Source organism: Notolepis coatsorum (genome assembly GCF_963971535.1).
Source record: "Notolepis coatsorum genome assembly, chromosome: 4".
Taxonomy (NCBI): Eukaryota; Metazoa; Chordata; class Actinopteri; order Aulopiformes; family Paralepididae; genus Notolepis; species Notolepis coatsorum.
Window position 1 is genome coordinate 130755009 of NC_140168.1, and position 25993 is coordinate 130781001.

The window sequence follows — 25993 nt, forward strand, 5'->3', positions numbered from 1 at the left end:
CTGTTTTAACCCTGTAGCACTTTGGGATCCTAGTGAACGAAAAGTGCAATACAAATACAATTTATTATTATTATTAGAAGGTCATTAGGTAATTTATCTGCGGTCAATGAACCAATTGATCATTATAAAATCAATCGAGGTCGGTGGAGTTTTCTTTCGCTACAGCGTGGTGCGTAAAGCTCAGTTCAAGGTGTTGATAACATCAAACACATCTGATATCAGCGTCACAGGCAGAACGGAGACGATATCCACTGATTGCCTCGAGACAAAAGAAGTTCACAAGACAATATTTACAAGATGACACACGAGAGTTGTGTAAGTGCAGGTACAGCGGTCAGGGTCAGTGGGGAGTGTTCAGAATCCTTTATTGCAGTGGGGACGCACAGCACCTCCTAGAGGGCACCAGAGGTGGTGAGCAGAGTGAGAGGAATAATAATAAAGTTTCTCTCTCTCTCTCCCTTCTCTCTCTCCCCTCTCTCTCTTCCTCCTCCTCTCTCTCACGCCCGCCCTCTTCCTCGCATGGGACTCACACCAGTGGCGTCGTTAGCCCTGGGCTTCCGGGGCTTTAGCCCCGGATGTTTTTCTCCTAGCCCCGGATTGTTTACTTTATTTTATTTATTTTTATTTTTATTTGATGGCAGCATCCCCATTGTCTGTGCTGAATGTTTGTTAGTGTTTGGTATTTTTCTTAGTTTTTTTGTACTTTTAAACATCGATTTTTAGCAAGTAGTAGTTTTCATTTGATCCTATATAATTTTTTCATTCACCGATTTGTGGACTTTTTTTGTGTCTTGAAAGGCACATTATAAATAAAATGCATTATTATTATTATCATCCAGGAGGGAAAAGACACTTTGGATAGTAGGGACTGCATCTCTGCCTGTCCTGGCCAGGAAACACTTTGCAACTGTGATCTCCTCTGGCAGTAGTTGGATATTGTAATGTGTGGCGAGGGGTTGCAGCAATTCCACTGAGAGAAACTGGTCTGAGGCTGGATAACATGCCTGTATGCCTCTCATATGTTGTTCTCCAACTCATGAGAACCTGCTCTCAAGCTCTTGCAGAATTCTGTCGAGGACTGGATAGAACAGTCTCTGTCTCAGCTGATCTCCATGAGGTCTGAGCTTGTGCCACAAGATGACTCAACTACATACTCGTCCATCCTTTTCTGCTTCCTCCTTTGGCTGGTAGTATGTTCCTCAATCCCAAGGCCATTACATATGGCCTTTGTCCTGTCATACATGTCCACTGCCATCTCTGAGGTGCGATAACCTTTGAGTGTGTCCTGCACTGTGCTTTTAAATAGTACAGATAGGTATTGAAGATGTGCACTTTAACGCAGCAGCACCTGGAGCCATCCATACGGACCATACCCATGTCCAGTGTCCACTGACAAAGACATGCTCATGATACTGTGATAAACTATAATAAGCTTTAATCGAACCCTGGTTAATTTCCTTGGATAGTCCGGTTGGTTTGGGGTGGTGTGAAAGCTCATTCACTCTTGCAAGTGAACCCTGCTGCGGTTCATTTGAGATGTGAATGCAAAGCGGACCAAAGGCAGGAAAAGACCCCAAAATCTAATATTTTTTTTATGAGAAGACTGAAACATTATGTATATAATTTTTTTCGATTGCTTAAGCACGATTTTGAAAACAGGGCCCGGTGTTTCAAAACACTACACACAATTAGCACAACCACACACACAATTATCAGAACACCTCAGATCCTTTGCTAAATTAAACACAGACTATACACTAATTTATAAAAACTACATTTTGTTACCATATGAAACACACGTTTCATATGACTTAATTCTGTTTGAACCAGTTACACACTGCTGTGCTTAACCTAAAACACATTTAGCAATTCTACTTCTCAGTGATTAGAGTACTGTAAGTGAAGTACACAGAGAATGTGCAAATATACAATAAATTCACCAAACACTACACAAGACCAATGCTGTAGACTGATGAAAATATAATTTATTTATCTCCATAGTCAAGTCAAGTCAAGTCAAGAGTTTTAATTGTCACGGCATACAGGTATACAATGAAATGCGGCTGGTCTTGCCCGCGACGATGTGCAATACAGTGGTACAATATATAATAGAATCCAATAAAATACAGTGGTACAACATATTAATAGAATCCAATAAAACAGTGCAATAAACAGGTACATGGTGTGCCATCTCGGTATCTGTACATTAGTATTTACAGAGCATATAGGACATGCTAGGTAGCTTTAGTAGTGCAATACACTGTTCCTGATGCTATACTACTTTAAGTGGCCTTTCCTCTGGCCATAAGTGTGCGTGTGTGCGGCATGAGTGTTAAAGTGGCTGCTAGTGTGTGAGCGTGCTCAGCGTGCATGTCGTGTATGTGCTTGTGTGTGGATAGTTCAGTTTCTGTGTCTCTCAATGTTCATTGTTCAAGGCTCTGATGGCCTGGGGGAAGAAGCTTAGCCTAAGCCTCTCCGTCCTAGTAGCTGGATTTCGCAGGCGTCTGCCTGACCTCAGCAGCTGGAACAGGCTGTTATTGGGGTGGTGGGGGTCTTTCATTATCCTGCAGGCTCTGGATTTGCACCTCTTGTTGTATAGAGCCTGCAGGGGAGGTAGCGCAATACCCGTGGTACGCTCGGCTGAGCGCACCACACTCTGTAGGGCCTTCTTGTCCTGTGCCGTGCTGTTCCCATACCAGGCAGTGATGTTTCCGGTCAAGATGCTCTCTACAGCTCCTGAGTAGAAGGACTGGAGTATCTTCCCCGATACTCTGAACTTCCTTAACTGTCTCAGGTGGTAGAGGCGCTGCTTCGCTTTCTTTACTACTGTGTTTATGTGTGTTGACCATGTCAGGTCCTCTGAGATGTGGACCCCCAGGTACTTGAAGCTGCTCACCCTGTCCACGGTAGCCCCGTTAATCGTCAGTGGTGTGTGTGTCTCCTGCTGTCCTCTCCTATAATCCACGATCAGCTCCTTGGTTTTACCAATGTTCAGGAGCAGGCTGTTGTCCTGGCACCAACGTTCCAGTACCTCAACCTCCTCTCGGTAGGCCTTCTCGTCGTTGTCCGAGATCAGCCCCACCACCACCGTGTCGTCGGCGAACTTCACAATGGAGTTGGAGCTGAACTCCATATACCCAAATCAATGATGCAGACTGATAAAAAAATAAAAAATGTCTCTCCATATACCCAAATCAATGATGCAGACTGATGAAAATATAAATTTTCTCTCCATAAACAACGAGAGCCTTTAAATCAAGAATCAGTGAACACAAATGTGCTGTGAGAAATTCAGATGTCAAGTTGTCGGTAGCTCGACATTTCTCTAAGTGTAAACATACCGTCAACAATCTCAAATATATGGGACTAGAGTTAGTACTCAGGCCAGTGCGAGGTGGAGACAGACACAAGTTGCTGTTGCAACGTGAATGTTATTATATCCACCTGTTCAATTGCATCGAACCTAGAGGAATGAATGAAGAGAACGTTTTAACCTGTTTCCTCTAACCTCCTTACACCTACAGTGTTATTTCTGGTTTTATTAAAGTTGTTGTTTGTTGCTAAACAAGAGGCATGTTTCACAAGGATGCCCAATGTATAATTTGAAACTACTTAATTAAATATGTAAAGGGGCTCAATTAGCCCTAGAAATTAATGGGCATGTTATATGTTATAATATCAAGTTTCTGGTAATTTAGTTTTTTGTATTGTTTATAATATAGATTGGTGTTAGATATAGATATATCTATATATATGTATAATTTATGATTGGACTCTACTTTGATAGGTCATTCCTTTGGTCACATTGCACCGGCACACCTGCGTTGTGATGTCATTTCCTGCCGTGTCATGTCATGTAATTACCTGCCAGGTGTATTTAACTACCATCTTGAATGTATTTCCATTGCTAGCCATATCACTGAAGAAGGACATTGTCCGAAACATGTCTGCTATCTATTCAGGCTGCCATTAAAAACATTGAACCTGAGAGTGCTGGTCCGGCTACCCTGCTTTTTGATATACTCTCCATATAACCAAATCAGTCAACATTTCAACATTGAGAATCACAACAAAACATGTCCCAGTTTTCATGCTACTACAGTGTGCATAACACAGTAAGCTCAGCAAATATCAGACAAACATACAATACTGTATCCAGTACAGTACAGGTTAAAATTACAGTAAAACAAAAACAAAAATAGAAAAGATTTAAATAGAGTACAGACAATACTAGACATTATATCTTTGCCTAGCTAGACCTGGCAAGAGATTTGTTTGTTGTGATTCTCCATGTTGACTGATTTGGGTATATGGAGAGAAAATTTATATTTTCATCAGTCTGCATCATTGGTTGTCTTGTGTAGTGTTTGGTGGATGTATTGTATATTTTCACGTTCTCTGTGTACAGTACTTCACTCTCCTTCCATTTTGGTTGAAGACAGGTGAACTCACCTGCTGCATTTTTATAGTGCTTAAACCTGATTGGTGTATCTACAATTAAGCAATGGTGTGTTTGTGCATCTGATTGCTGTGTTTAACCAATTGGCTCATATGTGTGGTAATTTGACATTCTATGTGTAATGTAATGCAAGTGTGTTTAGTGTTTTGCAAATCACTGTGTGTATTGTTTTGCAAAAAGTGTGAGGCTGACTTTGTGCTTATAGGGGTGCAAATATGGGCCTATGTTTTGCTCCTTGAGTGTAAGGTTTTGATAATTGTGTAATACTTTTGATTTGAGTGTTTATGCAATCGAAGAAAACTGTAAAGACTAGAGATTAACTGTATTTCTTTTGTACATAGGATGTGCATAATGTTTGTTTGTTTATTTGCTTATGTGTATGATTCTTAACTGTGTTTTTATTTTGTTATTGGTGTATATGTGTGTATATGTGTGTATGTATGTATATGTATATATGTATGTATGTATGTATGTATGTATGTATGTATGTATGTATGTATGTATGTATGTATGTATGTATGTATGTATGTATGTATGTATGTATCTTTTAACATTAGTTAACTGTATGAGTTGTCAGGTTAGGTGTTTTTATAATTTTCTTTTAGAATGTGTCCTGTCAGTGTACATGTCCATTTGTGTTTCTGTGCCTTTTTATGTTCCATGTATGGACCACAATGGAAACAAGCCTTGGCTTTATTGTGTTTTATCCATTTTTGACCAGCGTTATTGACACTGTTATTGTCTTGTCTTTTAAAATGTTTTTTTGTCATACGATTTGTGTCAAAATAAAGTATTCAATCAATCAATATGTATGTATGTATGTATGTATGTATGTATGTATGTATGTATGTATGTATGTATGTATGTATGTATGTATGTATGTATGTATGTATGTATGTATGTATGTATGTATGTATGTATGTATGTATGTATGTATGTATGTATGCGTGTATATATGTATATTTGTACTCTCGTTGGGGCCTCTTGGACCATATCAATGTTTTATCAGGCTAAATAAAGGTTAAATAAATAAATAAGAAACTGATGATTTGGTCCTGTTAACTTTGAATTTTCTATGGGGACTGCCCAGATCCCTCTCATGGACCTGGACCTCACTTTAAAAAACTCTAATCTAGTTCTTCAGTATTCGTCTCTAATTGCGTATTTCTGTGTGTAAAAAAAAAAGAGGGGGGGTGTGTGTGTGTGTGTGTGTGTGTGTGCGTGCGTGCGTGCGTGCGTGGGTGTGTGAATGTGTGTATATCAGAGCTATGCTATATTGGTATGCGTATAAATTGCCCTGCAGAAGCTACCCACAGTAACTATGCAAACAGTGAAACTGAGAAAAATGGCTTTAAAGTTCATTGACTATCCAGTGATTTTGTAGCTACTGCAATTCGTTATACTCCTAAGATTGAACTTTGAAACTTTGTAACAAGATAAAACAGATATTAAGAAGAAGGTTAATTTCAAAATCAACTTTGAATTATTTTTTAGTTACTGCGGTTAGCTTCTGCAGGACAGTATAGTCGAGCTTTAACATCACTGAAGGCCGCCGGTTCAAATCTGTGCACCGGCAGGGAAATCCGAGTAGAGGGAGTGAATGAATGGAGTTCTCCCGTCCCTCGAGCAGCAGCTCCTAGTGGTCAACAGTGTCAGTCTGTGGTTGTACTGGGCAGCTCCTAGTGATCAACAGTGTGAGACTGTGGTTGTACTGGGCAGCTCCTAGTGGTCAACAGTGTGAGACTGTGGTTGTACTGGGCAGCTCCTAGTGGTCAACAGTGTCAGACTGTGGTTGTACTGGACAGCTCCTAGTGGTCAACAGTGTCAGACTGTGGTTGTACTGGGCAGCTCCTAGTGGTCAACAGTGTCAGACTGTGGTTGTACTGGGCAGCTCCTAGTGATCAACAGTGTCAGACTGTGGTTGTACTGGGCAGCTCCTAGTGGTCAACAGTGTCAGACTGGGGTTGCACTGGGCAGCTCCTAGTGGTCAACAGTGTGAGACTGTGGTTGTACTGGGCAGCTCCTAGTGGTCAACAGTGTGAGACTGTGGTTGTACTGGACAGCTCCTAGTGATCAACAGTGTGAGACTGTGGTTGTACTGGGCAGCTCCTAGTGGTCAACAGTGTGAGACTGTGGTTGTACTGGGCAGCTCCTAGTGGTCAACAGTGTGAGACTGTGGTTGTACTGGGCAGCTCCTAGTGGTCAACAGTGTCAGACTGTGGTTGTACTGGACAGCTCCTAGTGGTCAACAGTGTCAGACTGTGGTTGTACTGGGCAGCTCCTAGTGGTCAACAGTGTCAGACTGTGGTTGTACTGGGCAGCTCCTAGTGATCAACAGTGTCAGACTGTGGTTGTACTGGGCAGCTCCTAGTGGTCAACAGTGTCAGACTGGGGTTGCACTGGGCAGCTCCTAGTGGTCAACAGTGTCAGACTGGGGTTGTACTGGGCAGCTCCTAGTGGTCAACAGTCTCAGACTGGGGTTGTACTGGTCAGACTGGGTTTGTACTGGGCAGCTCCAAGGTGTGAATGCATGTACTACCCAATGAGCTTTGTGTTGATTTGTCAACCAAGTCATATTGGGATACAGGAACGCTGGTCCGGTTGGCTGCTAAAACAGTATCCTGCTCTGACAATTAAAATATTGAAAATTGTTTGTCTCAATATATATATATTATATATTAAAACCTTCTGGGGTCTGACCTCCTGTTTGCTCCCGCATGCAGTAGAACAAAGGTGTGAAAATCGCCAAGAGGATTCCTCAGAAATGCCCAAAGTGTCGCGCATTTCAGAAATCGGTAAAAATAGAGAAATGGCATTTTTGAGTACATTTGAACTGTTCTACATCCGTTTCCTTATTTGCAAAACTTAATACGACTTGTAAATAGGTCTAATTCTTGCTAGATTGTATGGCTGTAATTATCCCGGTTCTCCAGAGAACTACACTCACTGCAGCTACGTCACATACACGCACATAGACACACACTCAGAGAGAGAGAGAGGGTGTGTGTAGGGTTCAGAGTTCAGACCCCCCGCAGAGACTTGTCAGACTGTCGCTACCCCCTCCAGCTTGTAGAACTGGACAGATTCTAAACAACACATTGGCTTTCATAATATGTATGAAATGAATTATCTCTCGCAATAATATCCATGGGGACACAACTTTTTTCCGAGTCGTTGCGCGAGTTGGACGTTTTATTTATTTGATCACATGACAGCAACGTTAGTGACTTGGTTGAAACGTGATTCCAGAGTTTCATTCAGAGAGAGGGAGTGTGTGTGTGTGTGTGTGTGTGTGTGTGTGTGTGTGTGTGTGTGTCTCACCTCGTTACCATACATCATCAGGTGGTGTGTGGTGATGAGGGCTTTAAACACCACCACCCAGCTGGAGTTGGCCGTGCGCTCGAACAGCGAGTCGGCCAGCTGGGGAACCGACACGTTCATCTCATTGGTGCAGTGGATCAGGTCTGTGGGACACACACACACAGGCACACACACACACACACACACACACACACACATACACACAAAGAGAGAGAGAAAGCTGTGATTAAAACACTTTAGGGTTCAACAGACTAATCAAGAACAGTATATCTCATCTCGCACACAGCTGATCGCGACCTAGCTAACGTAATCAGCTGATCACAACCTAGTTAACGTAATCAGCTGATCGTGACCTAGCTAACATAATCATGCTGATCGCGACCTAGCTAACGTAATCATGCTGACCGCGACCTAGCTAACGTAATCAGCTGATCGCGACCTAGCTAACGTAATCAGCTGATCACAACCTAGCTAACGTAATCAGCTGATCACAACCTAGCTAACGTAATCATGCTGATCGCGACCTAGCTAACGTAATCCGCTGATCGTGACCTAGCTAACGTAATGAGCTGATCACAACCTAGCTAACGTAATCCGCTGATCGTGACCTAGCTAACGTAATGAGCTGATCACAACCTAGCTAACGTAATCAGCTGATCGTGACCTAGCTAACGTAATGAGCTGATCACAACCTAGCTAACGTAATCAGCTGATCGTGACCTAGCTAACATAATCAGCTGATCGTGACCTAGCTAACGTAATCAGCTGATCACGACCTAGCTAACATAATCAGCTGATCGCGACCTAGCTAACATAATCAGCTGATCGCGACCTAGCTAACATAATCAGCTGATCGTGACCTAGCTAACATAATCAGCTGATCGCGACCTAGCTAACATAATCATGCTGATCACGACCTAGCTAACGTAATCGTGCTGATCACAACCTAGCTAACGTAATCATGCTGACCGCGACCTAGCTAACGTAATCGTGCTGATCACAACCTAGCTAACGTAATCAGCTGATCACAACCTAGCTAACGTAATCAGCTGATCACAACCTAGCTAACGTAATCATGCTGACCGCGACCTAGCTAACGTAATCGTGCTGATCACAACCTAGCTAACGTAATCAGCTGATCACAACCTAGCTAACGTAATCATGCTGACCGCGACCTAGCTAACGTAATCAGCTGATCGCGACCTAGCTAACGTAATCAGCTGATCACAACCTAGCTAAAGTAATCATGCTGATCGCGACCTAGCTAACGTAATGAGCTGATCACAACCTAGCTAACGTAATCCGCTGATCACAACCTAGCTAATGTAATCAGCTGATCGTGACCTAGCTAACATAATCAGCTGATCGCGACCTAGCTAACGTAATCAGCTGATCGTGACCTAGCTAACGTAATGAGCTGATCACAACCTAGCTAACGTAATCCGCTGATCGTGACCTAGCTAACGTAATGAGCTGATCACAACCTAGCTAACGTAATCAGCTGATCGTGACCTAGCTAACGTAATGAGCTGATCACAACCTAGCTAACGTAATCAGCTGATCGTGACCTAGCTAACATAATCAGCTGATCGTGACCTAGCTAACGTAATCAGCTGATCGCGACCTAGCTAACGTAATCAGCTGATCACAACCTAGCTAATGTAATCATGCTGATCGCGACCTAGCTAACGTAATGAGCTGATCACAACCTAGCTAACGTAATCAGCTGATCGTGACCTAGCTAACGTAATGAGCTGATCACAACCTAGCTAATGTAATCAGCTGATCGTGACCTAGCTAACATAATCAGCTGATCGCGACCTAGCTAACGTAATCAGCTGATCGTGACCTAGCTAACGTAATCGTGCTGATCACAACCTAGCTAACGTAATCAGCTGATTGCGACCTAGCTAATGTAATCAGCTGATCACAACCTAGCTAACGTAATCAGCTGATCACAACCTAGCTAACGTAATCAGCTGATCGCGACCTAGCTACCGTAATCAGCTGATCACAACCTAGTTAACGTAATCAGCTGATCACAACCTAGCTAACGTAATCAGCTGATCACAACCTAGCTAACGTAATCATGCTGATCGTGACCTAGCTAATGTAATCAGCTGATTGCGACCTAGCTAACGTAATCAGCTGATCGCGACCTAGCTAACGTAATCAGCTGATCGCAACCTAGCTAACGTAATCAGCTGATCGCAACCTAGCTAACGTAATCGTGCTGATCGTGACCTAGCTAACATAATCAGCTGATCGCGACCTAGCTAACGTAATCAGCTGATCGCGACCTAGCTAACATAATCAGCTAATCTCGACTGTCTAATAAGCTGACGTTTTCAGTCTGTTCACCTCACTCCAATCATTGTATTGCAGCAAAATGGGATTGTCAAGCAATTTTTATATTGATAATCGGCTTAAGTGCATCGATAAAATATCAGTGGGCAAATCAATATTGCTGTATCGATTTTCTTTCCCACCCCTACTTCTAGTACAAACGTTCTCCACCACACCTGTCCTCACTCATCCCCTACTCTTTTTTTCTTCCTCCCTCTCCCTCTCTATCCTCCTTTCTTCTCCCATCCCTCCACTCTATCTATCCTCCTTCCTTTCTTCTCCCATCCCTCCACTCTCTCTATCCTCCTTTCTTCTCCCATCCCTCCACTCTCTCTCTCTATCCTCCTTTCTTCTCCCATCCCTCCACTCTCTCTCTCCATTCCGAGTACTGGAAAACAGAGACACGGCAACCACCAGAATTGCTTCTTCACATATTGTCCTGTTCAACCAGCAGTCCATTCTCTGAGGTGGCTGGAGGATAAATTGGACATTCTAGCGGGGGAACGGATGACATGAACAGAACGGACAGGAAGGAAATTGAACCTTGGCTGACGAAAGTGGGTTCCACTTCGCACACAGCCTTGGAGGGAGAAAAGGCATTCTCATTCAGGCAGTAATAATGTTAAGACACACGAACACTGCTCACAAGCGTACCGTCGTGTACACACACACACACACGTGACTTTACCTCTGCATATTTTCATATATCTCTCTAAATTGACTCGAATGTAGGGTTGGTAAAAACAAAATGTAAAAATCATAATCAAATCGTGATGAAATCATCGTTGCACACAATCAGGAGCAAAACAGAAAAAAGCATTTCATATAAAAGAATTCTGTATTCTGCCTCAATCAGGAACACTAGAGGTGCGGCAAGGGGGGACTGTACAATCACTTTCAAAAAAAGTGTATTTGGCCAGGCCGTCTTTTCATATAGAGCATCCCACCAATGGAACTCAATACCTCAACCAATTAAGTGTCCACATCATATCACTCATTCAAGTGCAGGGTTAAGGAATGGCTCATTGAAAACCAGCAGTCAACACTGAGGTGTCTGTCTGTGTGTGTGTGTGTGTGTGTGTGTGTGTCAGCGTTTCCGTTAGCCGGTAATTACCGGTATTTGACCGGCAAAATCTGTTGAAGTCCGACATATTTAATCTCTCCGGTCATAGTGTCCGGTGAAAATAGTTCCCTCTGGGCACAGTTTGATTATTTGAATTGTATTTGGATGGGCTGGAGTTGGGTGGCCTATGCGATGAACGAAACAATCATTGCGTTTGTTGTCGTTGCTTCGCTCAGCGAGAGCTTGCTGCTGGATTTGCGGAAGGCATGCAGCTGCAGACCCACAGAACCCACCAGCTTTGCTGGCACAGTGCGGTCCCCAGACCTGGAAAGCTGCTCTGCGGGTCTGCAGCTGGATGCTTCTTGCAAACTAACTGCGGCCGGCTCGCGCTGATAACAGCTTTCATTGTTGGACCGGCTGCTTGGTGGAGCAACGATGAAACGAATGTAATGAATCGTTCGTCGCATGGGCTATTTAATTTTGGCCTGTTTTGGTACGGTTCGGGTGGTCAAGTTGTGCTTGGAGGGAGTTGTTTTCACCGGACATTATGACCAGCACCAAGTCGTTGCGAGGTGGAGAGAGTCGTCACGCAAACCCACGATAATGTTGCCGTCTCTCTGCAACATTTCTCAGTTCTTCGCTTGATATAATTAATACAAATGTCCAATATAACGGAATTCGTTAGCTCATAAAAATGTGATTATAACAGACTGCTGTTTAGTGTCGGACCGACTGCCCACATACGCGGTCTATTTTATTTCAAGTCAGCAGCAGCACGGAGTATCGAGGGACTTATTTTATTTGGAATATATTAATGACTATACGCAAAAGTAGCCTCGTTTTAAGTAATACTATTATAAATCTACATGCCTTGAGGATGACATTCTTTATATAGCCTATATCAATTGTTTTAAAGCTCAATAAACTATGACCGGAATTAATCTCATTTGTCCGGTAGATTGAAATCTTGCAGGTCACGGAGACCGGCAACAATTTTTTCTAACGGAAACCCTGGTGTGTGTGTGTGTGTGTGTGTGTGTGTGTGTGTGTGTGTGTGTGTGCAGGGCCGCCTGGGAGAAATGCGAGACCCTGTGCGAGATTTAAACCCCCCCCCCCCCTTAATAATTTTTTTTTTCATACAGTCAACATATTCTCAAATAATAGCGCTGCCCGAGGCTGGGCATGATACAGTCAACATATAGCAAGAGCGAGAGAGAGCTCCCGTTCTACAGTCAATATACAGTGTTATCGCTACACAGACCCGGCAATGCCCCTGACCCTCCACCAGAGCAAGGCCAGAGAGAGAGAGAGAGAGAGAGAGAGAGAGAGAGAGAGAGAGAGAGAGAGAGAGAGAGAGAGAGAGAGAGAGAGAGAGAGAGAGAGAGAGAGAGAGAGAGAGAGAGAGAGAGAGAGAGAGAGAGAGAGAGAGAGAGAGAGAGAGAGAGAGAGAGAGAGAGAGAGAGAGAGAGAGACATTGGAAAGAAACAACCCAAAACCAGAGCAAATTGAAATGCTATTTGGCCCTAAACAGAGAGTACACAGTGGCAGAATACCTGAGCACTGTGACTGACCCAATACTAAGAAGATCCTTGACTAGGTACAGACTCAGCGAGCACAGCCTAGCCATCGAGAAAGGCCGCCATAGGCAGACCTGGCTCCCAAGCGAAGACAGACCCACTGCACACAAGATGAGGTGGAAACCGAGCTCCACTTCTTAACAACCTGCCCACTATACCAAGACATATACTTCCCACAAATTGCAAACACCCAAAGAGACTTCGAAAACATGGACAATAACTCAAAACTCCCATATACCTACTGGGAGAAATACAAGAATGTGAAATAAAGCCCATTTGAATTGAAGAGAGAGAGATAGATAGAGCATGTCTGTGTGTGTTAGAAAGAGAGAGATAGAGAGAGCATGTCTGTTTGTGTGTGTGTGTTAGAGAGAGAGCATGTATATGTGTGTTAGAAAGAGAGATAAATATATAGAGAGAGCATGTCATTTTGTGTGTTAGAGAGATATAGAGCATGTCTGTGTGTGTTAGAAAGAGAGAGAGAGAGAGAGCATGTGTGTTTGTGTGTTAGAGAGAGAGAGCATGTCTGTGTGTGTGTGTGTGTGTGTGTTAGAGAGAGAGCATGTATGAGAGAGATAAGCAAGACAGCTAAGATGAGCCCCTAAAGGATATTCAACTTTTAATGGAAGAACAAAACAGAAGGAAAAGATAACTTCACAAAGGCAACATGAATATACATAGATCCAAAAGGACAAAGATCAACACTTAAATCCAAAGAGAAGAGGGTCTATACCAGAGAAAACAAAGTAGCAAGGAGCCAACGGCCGACATCAGCTAAATAGGCTAACTGCAAATAGAGTAGCCAGGTACTGACACCAGGTACACACCGTTAGCTACAACAGCTGGCCGGCCCGTTTGGCTCAATATAACATTAGCTACAACAGCTAGCCGGCCCGTTTGGCTCAATATAACGTTAGCTACGTTAGCTAGCCGGCCCGCTTTGGCTCATATAACATTAGCTACAACAGCTAGCCGGCCCGTTTAGCTCAATATAACGTTAGCTACGTTAGCTAGCCGGCCTGCTTGGCTCAATATAACATTAGCTACAACAGCTAGCCGGCCCGTTTGGCTCAATATAACGTTAGCTACGTTAGCTAGCCGGCCCGCTTGGCTCAATATAACATTAGCTACAACAGCTAGCCGGCCCGTTTGGCTCAATATAACGTTAGCTACAACAGCTAGCTGGCCCGTTTGGCTCAATATAACGTTAGCTACGTTAGCTAGCCGGCCCGCTTTGGCTCAATATAACATTAGCTACAACAGCTAGCCGGCCCGTTTCGCTCAATATAACGTTAGCTACATTAGCTAGCCGGCCTGCTTGGCTCAACATAACGTTAGCCAACATAACGTTAGCCTTAGCCACGATAGCTAGCCGGCCCGAGAGAGAGAGAGAGATATATCCACGGCGGGAATAGAATAGAGTGCATTAAAAACTCACCAAAAGTCCAAGAGGATGGAGACAACCGCGTGGAGTTGACGAAGTTCATCTGCCGAATGACCGTCCTCTTCATCTTGGCATAACAATGCTGCACGCGATCTCTCTAGGTTAGCTAACGCTAGTTAGACTTTAGCTAAGCTAGCTACTAGCCGACATGGCTATCCCGACTAAACCACACGTTAGCACTCGATATTATAACGTAGCTAAAGCTAACTAGCTGTCCCTGCCTTTAGCTAAGCCGACATGGCTAGCCTGACTGAACTGTCTAACATGCAACAACTTTCATCTTCAGTCCATCTGCCGAACGACCGTCCTCTTCGTCTTGGCTGGCATAAGCATAACCTCCAATGCTGCACGCGCGAAATAGTCAAACGCAGCTGACGCACGCCGGCCGACTGTACACATGTAACCCCTCCCTTCGTTGAAACCAATAGTATGTCTGCTGCAGAGCCCCAGAGCTCCAATAGTGAGTATGTCTGCTGCAGAGCCGCAGAGCCAGGAACAAGTCAGACACATTCTACAAACGTGTCTAATGTAAAATATATAAGCATATAAGCAAAACTAGATTTTAGGTCTGTGATGAAAAAGGGCCTCGCGGGAAGGGGGGCCTCGCAAAAAATAAAAAAACAATAAAAAAAAACAATAAAAAAAACAATAAATACAAAATATTTATTTTTATTTTTTTTTGTGCAAGGCCCCCCTTCCCGGGAGGCCCTGTGCGACCGCACTGCTCGCACACCCCCTGAGGCGGCCCTGTGTGTGTGTGTGTGTGTGTGTGTGTGTGTGTGTGTGTGTGTGTGTGGGTGTAGGTGTGTGTGTGTGTGTGTGTGTGTGTGTGTGGATATGGTGCGTTTGTCTATGTCTGGGTCTTTTTTAATATGTCATGAATTCATGATGTGCTCTGTCCTTGTGTCATGACTGTATTGTGCCCTGTATCCCTATCGTATGTATTGTCTATGTGCTTTTGTTGTGTTTTTATTCTAATGTTATTTATCTTGATTTTATTCTGTTTTTATTGCTAACCCTTTTTCACACAGGATTGTAGCCTGTACCTTCTGGCAGGGGGACTGCCAATGTAAATTAGCCTTTTGGCAAAAATTGGGTGCATTTACATCTGTAAAATGTTTTATTAATGTACGCTGTCCCCCTTGATCAAATAAAGTAAACCTAACCTAAACCTATTTTTGTATGACAACTAATAAAGAAACTTGAAACATATGTCATATAATTGAAGGCAACAACAACAACAACAACAACAACAACAACAACAACAACAACAACAACAACAACAACAACAACAACAACAACAACAACGACGACCACCTACGCACACAATACACGATTACCTAGGATTTGACTTCATTCAACAACAAAGCAGTCGGCACAATGGCAAGCCGAAAACGGTTGCAAGTGTGGTTACACGTTACAAAGCTAGATGCAGACAACGCTCGCTGCAATATTATATATTATATAACAAATTGTTCTAAATAAATAATAATGATAAATCATTTGAAGTTTGGAATTTTTTTTTACAACTGAGGTAGGTAGATTACGTTTTTAGAGACTAAAGTACAAAGAAATGGGACATATCAGGGACATGACATCGTCACATCATCATTCATCACCATGCGGTTCAACCAGATGAACAGCGAGCAGATTATTTCGTGATTTTGCACATGGGAACAAGATATCGTGATTATAGCCTAAGCCTATATAGCCCCTTTCGTGACTGTGATGCAAGCCTTGCTTTGAATACACAGTCACTGGCTCCACGTTACTAGCCATGTTAACGTGCAGCATGAAGCACTGGTTATTTACGAATGGTTCGTTCTAAATTTATCACAGAGAAATGTCAAAGGTACTCACAGTTGCACGAGGATTTCACACACAAAAGCGGGGTGGTTTGAAAGCTTGGCGTTGCTAATAAACATTTTAAAAAAAATCACTGAGCTAGCCTTGCATCAAAATGGCTTACTCTTTTTCTTCCGCATTTGTGACATGCCGGAGCGCTGTGATTGCTGGGCGCACCAGGCATGTGACAAAGCAGAAGAAGAGGAAGAAGCCAATCACAGTGCTCCGGCATGTCACAAATGCGGAAGAAAAAGAGTAAGCCATTTTGACGCAAGGCTAGCTCAGTGATTTTTACTCGTTTATAAAAATTATTTTAAATGTTTATTAACAACGCCGAGCTTTCAAACCACCCCGCTTTTGTGTGTGAAACTGAAACCCTCGTGCAATGTGAGTACCTTTGACATTTCTCTGTGATAAATTTAGAACGAACCGTTTGTAAATAACCAGTGCTTCATGCTGCACATTAACATGGCTAGTAACGTGGAGCAAGTGACAGTGTATCAAAGCAAGGCTTGCATCACAGTCACGAAAGGGGCTAAGCCTATATAGTAGGGGTGGACGGTATGGTCTAAAATTTATATCACGGTATAATTTGAAGCATAGACGGTAATGGTATATATCACGGTATCAGTGTTTCCGTTAGAATATTTTTTTTTGCCTGATAGGCAGGCTATATAAAGAATGACATCCTCAAGGCATGTAGATTTATAATATTTTAACTTAAAACTAGGCTACTTTTGCGTATAAAGTCATTATATTCCAAATAAAATAAGTCCCGAGTCGAGACTCCGTGCTGCTCCCATTGCAAACAGCGGGGCTGGATTTTGCTAGAAGCATATGTAGCTGCAGAGCCGCAGAGCCAGTGGCTCTTTCAGGTCGTTCAGCCGTTTGGTGGGGGGGTGCTGTTGAGCGGGCCTGTGACCAGACCTGAAAGAGCCACTGGCTCTGCGGCTCTGCAGCTGCATGCTATTTCGCAAATCCACTGCTGCAGCCGTCCTCCCGTCGTTATCATAACACTACACACATATCATAATGTTTACAGCAAACTGTAGTTGATCACCAGGTATGTTTTATTAACGTAGAATAATTCATATAAGAAAAACGATAGGTAAGATCTCTTACCTTTCTCCACTGGTTAAAAATGCCAGGAACTGAAATTGAAACTTGCTGTGCGCCGCGGTGATATGTGTTTATTATGAAATGACAATTGCGTGTTGACACGCCCAGTGCGCGAAGCCTCCTAAATAACTTTTTCCAGTTTGCACATATCTATTATCTATGACTAATTCGATCTATTTTTAGGGGCAAATGCGATTGAAATAGTCGCGCTGTGGTTACATGACGTCATTGCTATTTTAGAGCTGCTCTACCCGGTTACACGGTATAGTCAAAATCCATACCGTAGAGCAAATTCATACCGTTTATACCGTATACCGTTTATACCGTCCACCCCTACTATATAGGATCGGAATAAATTCCAGATGGTTATCGTGACGTGGATATCTCATCATATCACCCAGCCCGACTCAATTGTGCCTAAATTTGTTCATATCTCGCCTATATATAATAATGTGGGAAGGAGAGGCGATACAATAATGAGCGTGACAGGTCCTTCAGTTACTTCCTACTTTATTCATTCACAAAATCACAGCTGTACACACACCTACCACCCTCCTATATCTCCTCCCCTGTGACCCTTCAACTCTGGAGTGAGAGACTCCCTCAATGTGACACCACACAGGCCCCCCTGAACACCCAGAGTAGACATACCCTGCAATCCCAACCCATACAAAACCCCCCAAAGTACTCAGCCCCTCGTAGGAGGCCTGACTACCCGACCATAACGACTGCGCTTAACAGTCAGGGGGGAAGGGGGAAGGGCACGAGCCGGCGGCAAGGCTGGACTGGGGGAGAGTCCGGGACTGCTGCCGGGGTAGAGGTAGACACGGGCCGCAAGCTTGCGGCAGGAGTGGGGTTGGGTGGACGGCCGCGCCGTCGGGGCTGAGCCAGCTCCACCGGCCCGTCCGGGGCCACGTGTGCAGGCTTCAAACGGTCCACCGATATCGGCTCCTGAAGCCCCCCTCTGTCCACCATAAAGGTCGGATGAACACGTACGGGCTGACATCAAGTCCTTGGGGATGTAGGACAGGGGAAGACAGTGATGTGCGGGCACAGGAGCGAAAGTGCTGGCGGCGTCTCGGATGGCCAAGCGATGAGTCGCAGCTGACCAGGGGGCTGTGGCACCTGGGAGGAACTCCCCAGGGACTCTCAGCGGCTGACCCAACACGAGCTCAGCCGAAGATGACTGCAGATCCTCCTTTGGGGCCGAGCGCAGGCCTAGCATGACCCACGGCAAACGGTCGACCCAATTACTGTCCGTAAGAGCCGCCCGGAAGGCGGCTAGGTGGTGTAGTGGGCAAGGCACTCGCCACCAGTGTGGAGACGCTAGGATTTGCGTGTTCGAATCCAGCTCTCCACATTGTTTTCAGTTTAGCTGGTCGTCCGCAGTAATACACATTGGCCGTATTACGGGGAGGGAAAACTGAAGGGTGGGGATCGAACGTTGTGAACAAGCGACTCCTACAAGTCGGTTGGTGCGCCTGCGCAGTAGAATCAGGAAGTGTCGGGGGCAGCGTGAGCCTCCCACGCGTTACTCCTCGACACTGAGAGATCGAGCTGCGCAGGTGAAAAGATGCGACTGCTGTTACCTCAAGTACCGGAGGGGACTTGTGCTATGTATGACTTAGTCCACATTGCAGCCGGCTTGTGGGAGGCAAGAAACAGCGTTCGTGACAGGGGAGGGTTGAATTGGATGATACGAAATTGGGATGGGAGAAAATATAGAAAAATGGGAGAAAAAGTGGATAAAAAAAAAAAGAGCCGCCCGGAGAGCAGCCTCCATAGTGCGATGGAAACGCTCACAGAGACCATTTGCCTGCGGGTTGTATGCCACTTTGCGGTGGAGTTTCACCCCCAAACTCTCCGCCACGGCGCTCCACAGCTCTGACGTGAACTGGGGCCCTCTGTCCGAAGTTAGATCCGCAGGGGTACCGAAACGGGCCACCCAGGTGGAGATGAACGCCCGAACCACGTCCGCCGATGTAGTGGATGACAGGGGCACAGCCTCCGGCCACCTGGTGGTCCTGTGTACACCATGGTCAGTAGGTGAGTGAACCCCTGGGAGGGGGGCAGCGGGCCCACCAGGTCCACGTTGACGTGATCAAAACGTCTCTCCGGAATGAGAAATGGCCCCAGCGGGGCCTTAGTGTGCCGATGCACCTTGGCGCACTGGCACGCTACACAAGAGGCTGCCCACCCCTTGACGTCCTTCCTGAGGCCCGGCTAGACAAACCTAGCACCCACCAGCTTAACTGATGCCTTCACCCCCGGGTGCGACAAAGCATGTATAGCATCGTAAATGCGGCGGCGCCAGCCAGCGGGGACCATCGGGCGAGGTCGGCCGGTGGAGACATCGCAGAGGAGCGTGGCCTTACTGTCCTGGAACACCACATCCTCCAGTCTCAGTCCTGTCGTGGCCGTCCTGAATGCCTGGATGTCCATGTCCGTGCACTGGTCAACTGCCATGGCTGCGTAGTCCACACACAGGTGCACAGTGTTGACCCGCACTCTGGAGAGGCAGTCAGCCACCAGGTTGTCCTTGCCCGCCACATGCTGCAGGTCCGTGGTGAATACCGAAATGGCGGACAGTTGGCGCTGCTGCCGTGCCGACCATGGTTCCGTGGTCTTAGCCATGGCAAAGGTCAGAGGCTTGTGGTCCACGAAAGCGGTGAACTCCCGGCCCTCTAACAGGAACCTAAAATGACGCGTGGCGAGGAAAAGGGCCAGCAGCTCCCTGTCAAACATGCTGTATTTTCTCTCATTGTCCCGCAGTGTCCTGCTGAAAAAGGCCAGAGGCTGCCAGGCGCCGGCCACCCACTGATCACACACTGCCCCCACACCATAGTCCGAGGCATCGGTCGTGAGGGCTATTGGAGCGGCCGGGTATGGGTGCCACCAGCAATCCACCCCCCCCATTCACAGATCAACTAACTATCCCACTTTTTCAGCCATTTTCCAGAGTAACCTTGCGTTTAATTCTCCCTTCTTCTTCTACTTCTTTTCCACCCCTCCTTCTCTTCTTCTACTTCTTTTCCACCCCTCCTCCTCCTCCATCTCTCTCTCTTTGTTCCTCACCACAGGACACAATGGGCTGCTGGCTCCTCCCACACTATGGAAACGGCTTCTCATTAGGCTACAGAAAGAGTCCCGTCAGGATACTTCATCTTCATAATCACACACTTTCACTTTACACACACACACACACACACACACACACTTACACACACACACACACACACTTTCACACACGCTTTCACTTATGTGAGGGCGACAGTGGCTCGGTAGGTGGAGCAGTGGTCTGGTTATCCGGAGGTTCCCGGTTTGATTCCCGCAGCGTGTCGAAGTGTCCTTGAGCAAGACACTTAACCCCTAACTGCTCCCGATGAACAGGTTGGCACCTTGCATGGTTGCCTCCGCCGTCGGTGTGTGAATGTGTGAGTGAACGGGTAAAAATGTGAGGAACAAATTGTCAAGCGTTTTGGATAAAGATATATAAAAATGCAGCCATTTACCATTCACACACTTTCAGTACACATACGTTTTCACTTACACACACACACTTTCAGTCTAGCACCCTTTTTAGAAGTATTTCACTCACTCTCAATATCTTGATAAGGCTAAGTGTGAGAGCATCTTAATCAAGACACGCATTCTCGCTCTCACACACGCGGTACACACACACACACACATTTAATCAATGCCCATATGAATAAGTTATTAAACTTGACCCCGGTTAAACGTGCAAACGACACCGTCGCCCTACAAAAACTATATGATGAGATCGAAATACAAGTCAGAAGTCTGTCAGCGCTTAAAGTCGTCTCTGAAATGTATGGTAGCCTACTCTGCCCTATCCTAATGAAAATGGTGCCAGAGAGCATAACGCTCGCGTTCAGTCGCCAAAGAGAGGAAGACGACATGTTGGAAGTAGAGCAGGGCTTAATGAAATTCTTGAAAAGAGAAGTTGAAAGCCGAGAAAGAATGGCAAACTTGATTGATCTGAACCCACAAATTGACAACCCAAAATATGAGCAAAGACATAGGCCTACCACAGCCTATAGAGCGTCTACCACTGCATTGTATATGGGAGCGCCACAGAACTGCATATTTTGCAACAAAGCCGACCATATCTCCAAACACTGCACGGAAAATACAGTCGAACAGAGAAGAGAATTCCTTAAAAAACAAGGACGTTGTTTTGTGTGTTTGGGGACAAGACATAATGGCCAGAACTTGTAAGGCGCAGGTTTCATGCGAGAAGTGTGGCCGGCGACACCACAAAGTAGTATGCGCTCAGCCTCATGATATGCGCCCCTATGAACCAAGACTGCGCGTAGCGCAACAACCTACAAACCTACAAACTGATACTACAGTCGGATATAACTCGGGCAATAACAACAATGTTTGACTCCAAACAGCGACAGTGTGGTTGGTTAGCCAAAATGCAACCAGGAGTAAATTGACCAAATGCCTGTTGGACGGTGGGAGTCAACGGAGCTTTATATGAACAGAATTTTCACGCAAACTAAATCTACCGGTGATAGGCTCCGAGGTAATACAATTACACACGTTTGGTAGCCTACAACCAAAACGAGTGCATTGCAATAAAGTATGGGCAAAATTATCCGATGTGAGAAATGGCCAAACAATCGAAATTGAATTACTGGAATCACCACAAGTGTGCACGTCACTAATGAGTGTACCCGGAGAGACATTACGCAGGGAGATGGAAGGAAAAGGAATGCTGTTGGCCGACGTAAAGGTTCACGGAATGGAAAATCAAGATGTGGAAATATTAATCGGATCCGACTACTATTGGAAAGTGGTCTCTGGAAAGATTGAAAGACTACAAGACGGACTAGTGGCAGCTGAGAGCAGCTTCGGATGGCTCATTCAAGGCACGGTAACTACAATGCACGTCAGCACCATAACCAACGTTGGAGTGATGCATGTCAATGTAGATAATAAAATACTGTCTGAACAGTTGCGCTCATTCTGGGAGCTAGAATCCCTGGGAATCAACCCTGAACCGGAAACAAAGTTGAGCGCCAATGATGAAAATGCCCTGAAACAATTCAAAGAAACCATTACGCACAACGGAGAACGTTATGAAGTGCAACTACCATGGCGCACAGAAACTTTGAAACAGTCATCCAACTACAGAATTGCAGAGAACAGGTTTCAATGTCTGATGAGAAGATTCAAACATGATGGTAAACTCTTCACAAGATACAGTGAGGTGATCGATGACTACTTGGAGCAGAGAATCATTGAACCAGTCAAAACCAAGACTAACGGTAACCCATTGTACTACATGCCACATCATGCTATTGTGATGGAGGAACACGCAACGACGAAAGTCAGGATTGTATTCGATGCGTCATCACATGATGGAAACAGTGACTCACTTAATGACTGTCTATTAACTGGCCCCAACTTGAACCCTGATTTATTGGATGTTCTATTGAAATTCAGACAACACAAAATTGCTTTTATGTCGGACATTTAAAAGGCCTTTCTACAAATCTCAATAAACCAGACAGATCGAGACGCACTGAGGTTCCTGTGGACAGACAAGACACCTCATACAGAGAATGGAAACGAACATAATGAGTGCATAATGAGGATGACAAGGGTTCCATTTGGCACGACTGCCAGCCAGCCCATTTCTGCTGTCAGCAACTATCAGACATCATCTGGAGGGATTGGAGTCAACGTACCCCTCTACGGTAAAAGCATTAAGAGAAACGCTATATGTGGATGATTTCATAAATGGAGCGGATACAGTAGAAGATGCATACAAGTTGTATAAAGAATCCAAAATAATCATGGACAAGGCCGCGATGAAGATGTGTAAATGGAAAACTAATTCGCCTGAACTACAGGACAAACTACAGGAAACGAAAGTGGACCAGAATGCCCCAGTCAAGGTTCTGGGAATGACGTGGAGAACGACATCGGACTATTTCATGTTTGATCTGACAAGTATTCTACGAGAATAAAAAAATACAAAATGCACAAAGAGGACAGTCCTACAAACAGCCGCTAGGCTATTCGACCCTATCGGGTTCCTGTCACCATTCACGGTGAGGGCCAAGCGACTATTCCAGGAAACATGGGAACGAGGCCTAGAGTGGGATGAAGACTTGCCCACCGATTTAAAATTGAAAAGGAGACCAATGGGCATAACCTACAAGAGCCTATTGAGGAGACTGTCAAACAGTACCACGTTGTGACCGAAACGAAAACGTACCTAAAAGAGACTGCAATTATTCCGCTTGAAAATTACAGTAGGCTAACTACAGTTCTCAGAATTACTGCATGGGTAAACCGATTTGTGCATAACTCGCGCAATAAAAGTAAACACCAAGGGCCACTAACGGCAGTGGAAATGAACACAGCAGAGTTATACTGGATTGCTGAAACACAAAAAAAGAGCTTTCTCACAAGAAATGACGGAACTGCAAAAGGGAACGGATATTCACAAGCACTCGAAAATTAAATATCTAAACCCATTCTTGGATAATGGAGTAATGTGAGTTGGAGGTAGATTGCAAAAATCGAGCCTAAGATATGGACAAAAACGGACTTCCGGTTCCGTTCCACAGCACATGGCTTGGAGCTCGGCAATCAGGTCACATTATCCTTGAATACATTTTATTTTTTTATACCATTTGATTTTCCAGAAGTTGGAATTATGCATAAACATACGCAGAGCAAGTTGGGAACCCTGAACAATGTGGATAGGGATCTCATCAGGTCGATATTCCGAGAGGAAACGGACACTATCTTGGCTAAGCTAGCGGGCAGGGTGGATACATTGCAGGAGGAGGTGGCTACAATAGGCACTCGATTAACCGTGGCGGAGGAAGATATGTCCGTGGTCATGCAGGTTGCTGAGACAAACGTCGCAGGAATATTAGACTTGGAGGACAGGCTACGTGATTGTGAGTTGAAGGCGGCAGACCTGGAGGACCGTGGTAGGAGATGCAATGTGAGAATTTATGGACTGCCTGATGAAACGGACGACGACGACCCGATAAGGTACCTTGAGGAAATGGTCCCAAAATGGTTCCCAAAGCTAGCCCGACCTGAGATCGAGAGAGCGCATAGGATTTTTAGACCCGCCACCCAGTTGAAGGGCGGACGTGCAAACCCTTGCACATTCATTTTCTGCTGCCTGAGATTCCAGACGAGACAGCAAATACTGAGAGAGGCCAGACAGAAGCCCCCGGTTGTGAATGGCTGTACATTGAGATTCGCCGCTGACTTTAGCGATTACACAGCTAAACGGCGAAGAGCATTCGCAGGTGCTATGGATCTGGCACGAGAGCGAGCTGTGGAGGTGTTTTTGCTATTCCCAGCAACACTAAAGGTAAAGACGGGTCGGGGAGAGGTGTCGTGCAATCGGCTGTTCAAGTCACCATCCGAGGCGGAAGACTACATCCGAAGAAGCAGCATGGTCGCTCCGACGGGGGGGGGAGCGGACAGGCCGCGGTGGAGCATGCGCCGAGCGACGGGCAGTGAGGTGCTGGAGCGGGTACCTGAGGCGGGCTTCACGCGTGGCCTGCTAAGATGCTAGCTATCCAGGCTAGCATCCCTATAGGAGCGGAGCTGATTCCACGTGTGGGCGGCTAGCATACAAGCTAACCAAGCTACCGTCCTCACTGCACGTGTGCTTTTAGCACACCGGCTAGCTAGCCAGCCCGGCATTGTGGTAGTCACTTTTGTTCGCTGCTTACTCAACCTTCATGACGGTAATACCTGACTTCTCTATACGGTACTGTTTCAATCACGAACATGATTACGGACTAATTGAATGTAATTCAGACGCCCTATACTCTTATCAGTTTTTTCATTATGATTTATCTCTGGCCCTTTTTATCATCCAACACTTGAGCTGTCCAGTAAACGGCGCAAGGACTGTTACGTTTGTTTATTATCTTTATTCGACTCTAACCGGGCGGGATGAAGATCACAGTCTTCACTCAAACAGACTGAATATGCTTATGATCCGTCCATTCGAGGGGATTGTTCCCCTTTGCAACGAACTGTATGCGAGTGGCAGGTCGAGGCGATCCTACCGCTGAGGACAATGTTATGCATTTAACTCTCCTTCTTGTCATAAAAGAATACAAGTGTGTCGCCAAAGCTGCGCAGCACGGTAATGACCGGGGTTTGTTTCCACAATGGTGTTATTTTGACATGTGTTAAGAGTGCGTCACTTTAATCAAGTTCAGTTCGGACGAACTATGTTTCATGTGCCTTTTTCGTATGAATAATGCACTGAATTCTATATAGACGTAGATTGATACTCTCTGTTGAGAGACGGGGGAATCCCCATATTCCTAATTTGTTACAATATACAATTCTGGTTAGAATGGTAAAGTTACATAATGTGGTCCTGGTTGCTGTGACCCGGTCACAGTGCCAGGTGATGTTTGATCGACATCGGACAAGATATTTGAGGGGGGGGGGGGGGACACACACACACAGGGTTTTTTGTTTTTTATTTCTTTTTGCTCGCTCTATTGTATGTCTGCTCTCGCCCAACAGGTCCTCAACGGGGGTTGTGTATATATTGTAGTGCTCTACTTCAGGGGAATAACGTTCAATCATACTGCAACCTGGTTGGACTATGGCTAACTTAAACATCTTGATCTGGAATTCAGGGGGGCTGAATATTCAACATAAGCGCACAAGTGTACTTACATGGATGAAAAGACAGGAGGTCGATGTGGCTTTGCTGAGTGAAACACATATTTTAAAGGCTGACAGTGCTAAACTTGCAAACAAATTTTATCATAATATAGGCTCCT

The 25993-nt window shown here is 45.1% G+C and overlaps 1 pseudogene across 1 annotated transcript in view; it reads right to left on the reverse strand.

Annotated features, from left to right (window-relative positions):
- LOC311226692 overlaps positions 1–25993 on the reverse strand; it is a 196852-nt pseudogene that overhangs the window by 83485 nt on the left and 87374 nt on the right. The window contains exon 2 of the transcript XR_014621048.1: positions 7781–7923. The product of XR_014621048.1 is annotated as an uncharacterized misc_RNA (transcript). The remainder of the gene's footprint in view (positions 1–7780; positions 7924–25993) is intronic.